Source organism: Coenobita brevimanus, chromosome 16 (genome assembly GCF_032717465.1).
Source record: "Coenobita brevimanus isolate Jiangsu-jjx chromosome 16, ASM3271746v2, whole genome shotgun sequence".
Lineage (NCBI taxonomy): Eukaryota > Metazoa > Arthropoda > Malacostraca > Decapoda > Coenobitidae > Coenobita > Coenobita brevimanus.
This window is the reverse complement of record NC_136969.1, coordinates 17,481,799-17,491,365: the sequence shown is the minus strand read 5'-3', so window position 1 is coordinate 17,491,365 and position 9,567 is coordinate 17,481,799. Positions and strand designations below refer to the sequence as shown.

The 9,567-nt window shown below is 41.2% G+C and overlaps 1 non-coding gene across 1 annotated transcript; it reads right to left on the bottom strand.

The window, feature by feature from the left end:
- Positions 1–7,176: 7,176 nt before the first annotated feature.
- Positions 7,177–7,295, bottom strand: LOC145391078 (5S ribosomal RNA). The gene has a single exon (XR_013895769.1). It is a non-coding gene; the product is annotated as a 5S ribosomal RNA (ribosomal RNA).
- Positions 7,296–9,567: the final 2,272 nt, after the last annotated feature.

Here is a 9,567-nt window from a genome sequence, read left to right as displayed (position 1 = left end):
GGACTTCCACTATATGTCTATATTTCCATCAGTAATTTTTTTAGGGAGTCAGACATCCTCACTAAAGCAAACATTCTCTGAAATTATGAAATAAGCCAGATATGACCTTGATATCTTAGTACATGTATTACAATAGACTCTCCTCCGTAATGCGACGATTGACGATCGTGGCTGAGTCGAGATCAGTCCCCCTCCTAAAAATACAAAAAGGGGAAGGTGAGAACTTGTATTTCAACGAAATCGGCATACATATCGCAGGCTTGGTTATAGAGTTTCTTTGTTTTCTCCAAATGCACTGGAATAAACTGCACGTCAGCTTTATTATTATAAGCTTTGGTATAGTTGCCATTGCCATTACATTGTGGTCCGGGAAGCGTGGCGAGTATTGGGTGTTGAACAGAATGTTTTATTCTCTCTCTCTCTCTCTCTCTCTCTCTCTCTCTCTCTCTCTCTCTCTCTCTCTCTCTCTCTGTGTGCGTGTGTGTATTAACCAAACATTTCAGTTTTTATTAAATTTTAGCCAAACACACTTTAAGCATAGGAAATGAGCATACATAAATACATACATACAGACAGACAGATATTGGAGCACAAAGGAAAGGAAACAGCAGCAGATCTATTGGCTCTGTCGAGCAGTTTGTTGGGGGACAGGTTGTGACCCAAGTAACTATTGTTCGAGTCCAAATCTATCAAATGGATAGTACTATTTGACGACCCCCACCCCCCCTCCTCGCCACGAATCCATCCAGCTGAAGACAGCATGACAGTTAAGAATGACCAGGTTAAAGTATACAAAAACTTTAAGCTATTTGTTCCTGGGCGAGGGATTTTGCTGGAAGGGTACTAAGCATACCGCCCTCTGCCTATCGGCTAATAGTAGAGAAGCTCATAGTTCCCTGCCCCGGGGTTCCCATCTTTACTAAATTTTGACAATGTCCAGGTGCGTCCTATATTAAGGACCCTGGGCGCGAATGGTTCATGGAAATGTCAATAACTGAATAGAAGAAAATGTTTTACACTTTTGTACACGGGAAAGTCTTTTTAATAATCATTTGTCTTATAATGATGTTGCTCAGTGGCTGTTCCCGCCGTGATCTATCTTTGATAAACATGATACGTCAGATATATAGAATGACATCCACTGACATTTCCCTTCTAATGACTTTCTGCTATTATTATATACTTGCTCATAATGACGATTTGTTTAAGTACGTCTAAGCAATCATTGCTTACCCTTACCCCAGATCTTCTTTCCCTTTTGTTCTCCACCCTTGTTCTCCCTTTTTGACGTTTCTCACCTTCTCCCTTTCCCGTTCTACTTATCCTCCTTCTCATACTTACTACCCATTCCCTCCTCCTTCTCCTCCCCCCCCTCCTCATCCTCCTACTTCCATCTTCTTCTCTCCCTTCATCCCTCATCGTAACTTCGTACCTCGCACTCCTTCTCCCTTTTTTACTCTTTCCGACTCTCTCTCTCTCTCTCTCTCTCTCTCTCTCTCTCTCTCTCTCTCTCTCTCTCTCTCTCTCTCTCTCTTTCTTTCCCTACTTCTTTCTTTAATTCCTTCAGTGCTTCTTTTTCTTTTTTCCTCGTCCTTGTCTCCTTGTCTCTTCCTCTTCCCACCGTTCATATCCTTCTCTTCTTTCCTTCCTCCTCCTTTTCTCTCCCCTGTTTCTCCCCTCTACTCCTTCCTTTGTTCCCTCCTCGTCACCTTCTTTCTCTCCTCTTCTCCCGTTCGTCTCACATATCCCCTCCCCCCCACCCTATCCTCTTGCCTTCACCTCTTTTCAGCCTTTTCCTCCCTCATCACTTTTTTTTTTTTTTTTTTTTTACACCAAGTTACCCTTAACCAGAGGCTGACGGTGTGAATGATGAGGGTGTCAGAGCAATGTTTTCCTCTGTTACGCTGCGATATTTTTAAAGCAGTATTTAAAAAAATGTGATAGTTTGCTTTTGGATCGTACTCACATGGATTCATTAGTGCCAAAGTGAGTGAATACTACTCTACTGCTGTTACTACTACTACTATTACTACTACTACTACTACTACTTCTACTACTACTACTACTACTTTCAATAATAATAATAATAATAATAATAACAGCTAGAACAACAACAACAACAATAATATGCCTCTGCTCACCTATGATGGAGGAGGCATTAAGATATTGATCTATCCGTGCGTGCGTGCGTTGGTGCGTGCATGCATCCGTAAATCCCCATCCACACCAGCGGTCGTGCCTAGCGCTGTGTTGCGAGTCAAGTTGCCCAGCCTAAGTTGCTGGGACTAGTATGTTCTCACTAGGACAAAGGTCAGCGCTAGGCAGTTACCGTTAAGCTGCGAATGGAGTATAATGAAATGGATAACAACACCGCAGCAGTTGAAGAGACTGATGTGGAGCATCATGACACTGTTGTGCCAAAAAGAAAATGAATAGGAAAAAGGTGCGGTGTGAGCAATGGCTGTCTCAGTGTAATTTTAAACTTGCAATTCTTAAATTTTTGTTACTGTATCCTTGCTTTTCACTTGCCAGATACATGGATGCATATTCAGCAGTTCTATAAAATGTAGGGTGTTCCTTCTTGACAATTCAGTACCTATAAACTCTACTGTCATTACCTCATAATGAAGATCAAAAAAAGCGTTAACAATACAAAAGCACTCAATGAAAGTCAGACAGCTACTGCGACGGCATCACGGCACACGCTTGGCACCAGACGATTGTTACTGATGCAGTATGAGGAGATGATGAACTAGATAGGTCAACAAGGTCCAGGGTTCAAATGTCAGGATTATTTGACTTAGTTTATCATTCTCCTGAACCACTCAATGGATTATGACCAAACTTTTGTCAGTGGTACAGTATGAAGGGACAATGACCTGATTAGGTCAGCAAGGTCAAGAGGTCAAAGGTTAAGGTTATATGGGTGTGGGCGCGATTTCTCCTAAACTCATTGAGAGATTTCCACCAAACTCTTGTCAGTGATGCAGGATGATGAAATGAACTAATTAGGTCAGCTACGTCAAGAGGTCAAAAGTCAAGGTCAAATGGGTGTGGGCACGCTATCTCCTGAACCACTTTTGACGGAATTTGAACAAACTTTTATCAGTGACACATTATGAAGGACAATGAACTGATAAAGTCACCAAGGTCAAGGGGTCATTGTACAAGGTCATTTGAGTGTGGGCGCGATATCTCCTGAACCCCTTGACAAATTTCAACCAAACTTTTGTCAGTGATACAGTATGAAGGAATGATGGACTGATAAGGTCATCAAGATCAAGAGGTCAACGGTCATGGTAATATGGATGTGGGCGTGATATCTCATGAAACCCTCGGTGGATTTCAACCAAACTTTTGTCAATGATACTGTACAGTATGTAGGAACAATGAACTGATCAGGCCAGCAAGGTCATGGGCTCAAAGGTCACTATCAAATGAGGCAACATGGTTTATCTGTAGTCTCATTTCAACCATTCTTTTCTCTCACCTCCCTCCCTCACTCCACTACTCTCCCTCCCTCCACCTCTCCTCCATCTCTACGGATGACGGTTTATGCAGCCTTCGTTCTCTCCTGTGTGTGTGTGTGTGTGTGTGTGTGTGTGTGTGTGTGTGTGTGGCTTGTATTCTCGTTAGTTTAGGGACTCTTAGAATCTCTTCTCTCATGATTCATTCTGCATATTACATCTATATGGGAAGGCGGTGGTAGAACGGGTAGAGAGGCGGCCTTCAGTCGAAATGGGCCCAAGTTCGAATTCCGGCTGGGGAAGGGAGCAGTTCAGGGATTGGAATTTCATAAAAGCAGAATTTTCTGATCTATCAGATGACCCGCCGACATGTCATAAAAGTACCCCCGCTCATACCAGTACACCAGTCCTTTATGAGACAGCCCTAGCATGTATTCAATATGGATGGTGTGTGTTAGCCCCGAAGTGGTAACATGTGGAGATGCAGGAGGATTACTGGGCCCCAAGGAGAACCACTGGGACTTGGGCATAGGCCCTGGAGCATTTGCCCAGAGTCGGACCCGTAAAAATATAAATAAATAAATAAAAATAAAGCTTAGGCTTCAATATGTATAAATAATGTGACAAGGGAGAGGTGGTAGGAATGGTTCTTGAGCAATAAGAATATGAACCAGTGATATGCAAGGCTGGTGGGGGAAAAGAAAAGGCTGGAAGAAGGGAATGGGAGAGGTGGGCATGGGTTTAGATAGGGCCAGATTATCCATTCCTGGCCGGAATTCTCGGGGTTGTCCTGCCGTAGAGACAATCCGTTTCCCCACATTGGCCTCAGCTCGGCGCTTCCCTCTCCTCCTCCCAGGTTTTTGTCCTTTTTCTTACCGCACTTAGCTAGCTCAAGTGGGTTATGTCCCACCCAAAACATCCTTTAGGAGTGATCGGACTCAGTCCCACACCCCAAACAAGATGGTGGTGGTGGTGGGATAAACTGATTAACTCGGGCCAAACACGACTTTTTCGGAAAGTAGACATAGCGTGCTGGAAAAGGTAGGCCCATGCTAATCACATCTACACATGACTAGGAACATATTATAGTGGGACAACCATATGAACAAGCTGCTGGAAATTTTTGGGAAGCTACTAAGTAACATAACCCTATATGCTCGAAAATCGCCGTTTGTATCCCTATGTATTTTACGTAGTTTTGTCTTCAGTACAGAGTACTACTACCCATACTCTATATAACACTGAGTTGGTGTAAGGAAATGGTTTCTGTGATATTTGGGGCTTTTTAAAACGAAATACAGTTTACTTATGTGTAAAAAAATAACCAAATAACCACTAATTAACATCATTTTTTGCTACTTTAATGCGACCAATTTTTTTTCTTTTTAATAACAAAATGGAGGAAGGAAAAACAAATGATTAAAAAAAAAAAAAAATCGATACATCAGATTACTGGCGTCCTCTGTTCGTAAAATATCTGTAACAGTTAGACTTGAACAGCTGTGGGTTGAAATTTGGAGGGAAACAACTCTTAGGAAGCGAATTCCAGAGAGTTGCAGTTCTGGGAATGAAAGAATTCTGATAGGCAGAAGTTCTGCAATATGGCTGAGTGACATTCCAGTCATGAGCGCTACCAGATGCCCGTGTAGCACGAGGGAAGGCATGGAGAGGTGGCACCATGAACGCAACTTCATATGAGCATTTGCCAAAAAAAATCTGTAAAATAATGCAAAGGAGGCAACATTCCTTCTTACATGCAGGGGAGGTAGTTTATATGTAATGACAGGGTTGTTAATGATTCTAACAGCTTTGTTCTGAATTTTGTCCAGTTGTCTCAATGCAACCCCTCCACAACCATTCCACAAGGGTGAGCAATATTCATGCTGAGAGTGCACATGACTCTTATAAATTATAGCTAACTGCTCATCGGCGAAGAAGTTACGGACACTGTACAATAATCCAAGTTTCTTTGAGGCGGTTTTAGCAAGTGATCTGACATGAGAGGTCCAGCTGAGGGCACTGTTAAGTGAGACGCCAAGAATTTCAGTACTTTTGGAGATGGGAATATTAGTAGCACTGAAGGTAATGTACGAATGTGGCAATATCTGTCTATTAGTAAACTGTATAGATTTAGTTTTACTAGCATTAAAAGAGACATGGTTGTTTTGTCCCCATTCACTGATCGCAGATAGATCTTGATTTATGGAGATGGCTGTACTGAGTTGAGAGGTAGAGATATTAGACTTTGTAAATGGGTGTCTGAGTGTGAATGAACTATGTAGTGTTGAGTCATCTGCATATGAGTGAACGGGATTGTGGGTGACAGATAAGAGATCATTAATATGAACCAGAAATAGGGTTGGCGCCATAACTGACCCCTGCGGAACGCCGACGTTGACTGAGTGGAAATTGGATTATACATCGTCTACTTTTACTCTTATTTTCCTGTCACTAAGATATGAAGAAATCAAAGGACATCAATGAAGATTACATTTAGATCTAATGATTGTTTAACAGGTACTTCCATGAGAATTACACCAAGCACAACCAAATATTTTTATTATAGAAAAGAAAAATAACAATTTTCAGCAAGACTAAAACATCACACTACTATACAGTGAGGATGGATGAGGAGGAAATGGAAAATGTGAGTGCGTTTAAGTACTTGAGTAGTATGATGATTAAGGATGGAGGCTTAGAGGGTGAAGTGCTTGAAAGGGTTCATCAGGGAAAAATGGTTACTGATTCTCTGAAAACAGTGAAAAGGAACAGGGAAGTGAGCACCAAAGTAAAAAAGTTGCTGCATGACAGTATTGCGATATCAACCCTAACTTATGGAAATGAAACTTGAGCCTTGTTGCAGGGACACAAGTCGAGTGTGAGAGCAGTGGAAATGAGTTATTTGAGAGAAGCATGTGGAGTTACGAGACAGACGGGCAAACGAGGAAGCGAAGGAGCATTGTGGTGTGGATGTGGATGTGGTAGAATGCGTTAGAAGAAATACACTGAGGTGGTTTCGCCATATGGAGAGGATGGAGTGCGAGAGACTAATGAGGATAGTGTATGCAGGTGAGTTGGAAGGGAGAAGAGGGAGGGGGAGGCCGAAGATGAGATGGAGGGATGGAGTGGAGAGGTATAAGAGAGAGAGGGATGTGAACTGCGAGCAGGGCAGTGAATGGCGTTGGACAGGGTAACATGGAGGCGATTCGTTTGTGGCCACCTCTTGCAGGATTGAGGCGTCTGCCAATAGATAGATAGAAAATACCGAATTTGAACCTGGTCAGTGTTTTATTTGTCGCACATTTTAGAAAAAATCACAAATGCTGTAAAGACATGACGTTACAGAATTACTGATGTGTTCCCTCTTATTGTCTAAAAGGAACACGTTTATAGTTAAGCATACAGTTAGCCAGACATTAAGACAAATGTAAAATGTACTCATGCGTTATACTACAGCATTTTCTTCAGATCATATTGGTAATATACAAGAAGCTACGTTGGGTTAATCTAAGTACATGTTAAAAAAATGAATGACTTTGAGCTACTACAGAAGGTCACAGATTTTATGATGCCAAAAATTCATACCTTATGTTTCATTCATTCATTGCCAGACGCCATGTATCCCAGACGGGGTGGCCAAGGGCTTAGAGTTAATCGTTTTACAGGGAGGGGCACTAATCCTCCACCAACCCCACTTGACACGTAGGGATGCCAACAGCATCTGGTGTTCCCAGGCGGTCACCCATCCCAGTACTAACCAGATCCAACGTTGCTTAACTTCGCTGATCGAACGGGAAGCGGTGTACTCAACGTGGTATGGCCGTTGTACTATACATAATTATACTGAAGCTTCCTTATCGAGGCTACACAACAAGTTAATAGATATTTTATTATTATTATTAATTGATATTATTATTATTATTATCATTATTATTATTCCGTCTCTGATTCTCATAATACTTCTTTAGGATGTACATCACCGTGGCCCCTTTACATTGACCTAGTTTCAGTGACCTTCGCGTACTTTTAAGGTCAGGGTTACAAATATCCCTCAAATTATACATTTTAAACATAAGTTTTCTCCAAAAGTATTTTAGACACATAATCATGGAAGGAGATCCAACGATAAAATTATTTTCCAGGGATTTGTGTGGAAGAAAACGGAATATCATTCATGCCTAACATTACGATGTTTGGGATACCCCAGTTTTCAACAAATTTCAAATGCTCTTCCATGCAGAAAGTAAAAAATAAAAACATAAATGACCTATTTCTTGCCCATTGAAACTTTGTTTGGTTCTGACCCAGATCTGAACACGCTATGGTGGCAGTTTGACCAAAAGGTTTGGAGTTATTACAAAAAACAATGTTCTTATAGGTGGAGATAGTAACTGTGACTGTTCCTGTCTTCTAGTTGTTGTTGTTGTTGTTGTTCTTCTTCTTCTTCTTCTTCTTCTTCATCTTCTACTTCTTCTTCTTCTTCATCTTCTTCTTCTTCTTCTTCTTCATCTTCATCTTCTACTTCTTCTTCTTCTTCTTCTTCCTCATCTTCTACTTCTTCTTCTTCTTCTTCTTCCTCTTCTTCTTCCTCTTCTTCTTCTTCTTCCTCATATTATTATTATTATTATTATTATTATTATTATTATTATTATAAAGCCTGGACCTTGTTGGAGGGACAGAAGTCAAGAGTGAGAGCAATGGAAATGAGTTGTTTGTGAGGAGCATGTGGAGCCATATGGAGAGACAGACTGACAAATGAGGATGTGAAGGAGCGTTGTGGTGTGGATGTGGATGTGATAGGAAGCGTTAGGAGGAACACATTAACGTGACTGGGCCATGTGGAGAGGATGGAGAGTGAGAGACTGACAAGGGAAGTGTATGTGAGTGAGGTGGAGGGGGGGAGAGGGAGGAAGAGGAGGCCAAGGATGAGATGGAGGGATGGAGTGGAGAGGTAAATGAGAGAGGGGGGTGTTGGCTGGGAGCAGGGCAGTGAAATGGCGGGGGACAGACCGACATGGAGACGATTTGTTTGTGGTCAACCCTTACAGGACTAAGGCTTCTGGCAATAAATAGATAGATTATTATTATTGTTATTATTATTATTATTATTATTATTATTATTATTATTATTATTACTACTACTACTACTACTACTACTATTTTACTACTACTGTTATCATTATTATTATTATCATTATTATTATTATTATTATTGTTATGCCACCGCCCACCTCTGTTGGAAAAGACAGTAAGATTGGTCTGTTCGTCTGTCCATTAATGCATACGTTGATCTAGGCATCCGTAACACTTTGAGGGCGTGATGTCTCCTGAACCTATCAATGGATATCCACCCAACTTTTGTCAGTGATGCAGAATGATGAGGTGATGAACTGATTAGGTCAACAAAGTCAAGTTTTAAGGGATCGGCTTAGTTTATCTTTGTGGGCGCGGTATCTCCTGAAGTTCTTTGACAGATTTTCTCTTAATTTTTGTCAATGATGCAGTTTTCAAGGATGATCAAATCTTTAAGTATGCATGGTAAAGAGTAAAAGTGCAAGGTCATAGAGGTTTCAGTGCGATGTCTCATGGACCACACAACAGATTTTGACCAAACATTTGTCACCGATACAGTATGAAGGGACGATGAAATGATTAGGTTAGCAAGGTTACTGGATCAATGGTCAAGGTTAAATGGGTGTGGCAGTGATATCTCCTGAACCCCTAGAAGAATTTCGATCAACCTTTTGTCAAAGAGATAGTATGAAAGGATGATGAAAGTATTAGGTTAGCAAAGTCAAGGAGTCAAAAGTCAAGGTCATATGGGTGTAGGCGTGCTATCTCCCTAATCCCTTTTGATGGATTTGAACCAAACTGTTGTCGGTGATATATCACAAAAGGACAATAAACTGATTAGCTGAGAAAGGCCAATGGGCCGTTATTAAGGTCGTATGGATGTGGACGTGATATATCCTGGACCACTGTATGGATTTCAACCAAACGTATTTCAGTGGCACAGGATGAACAGACGATGCACTGATTATGTTAGCAAGATCAATATATAAAAGATCTAGGTCATGTGGGTTTTAGTGCGATATCTCTT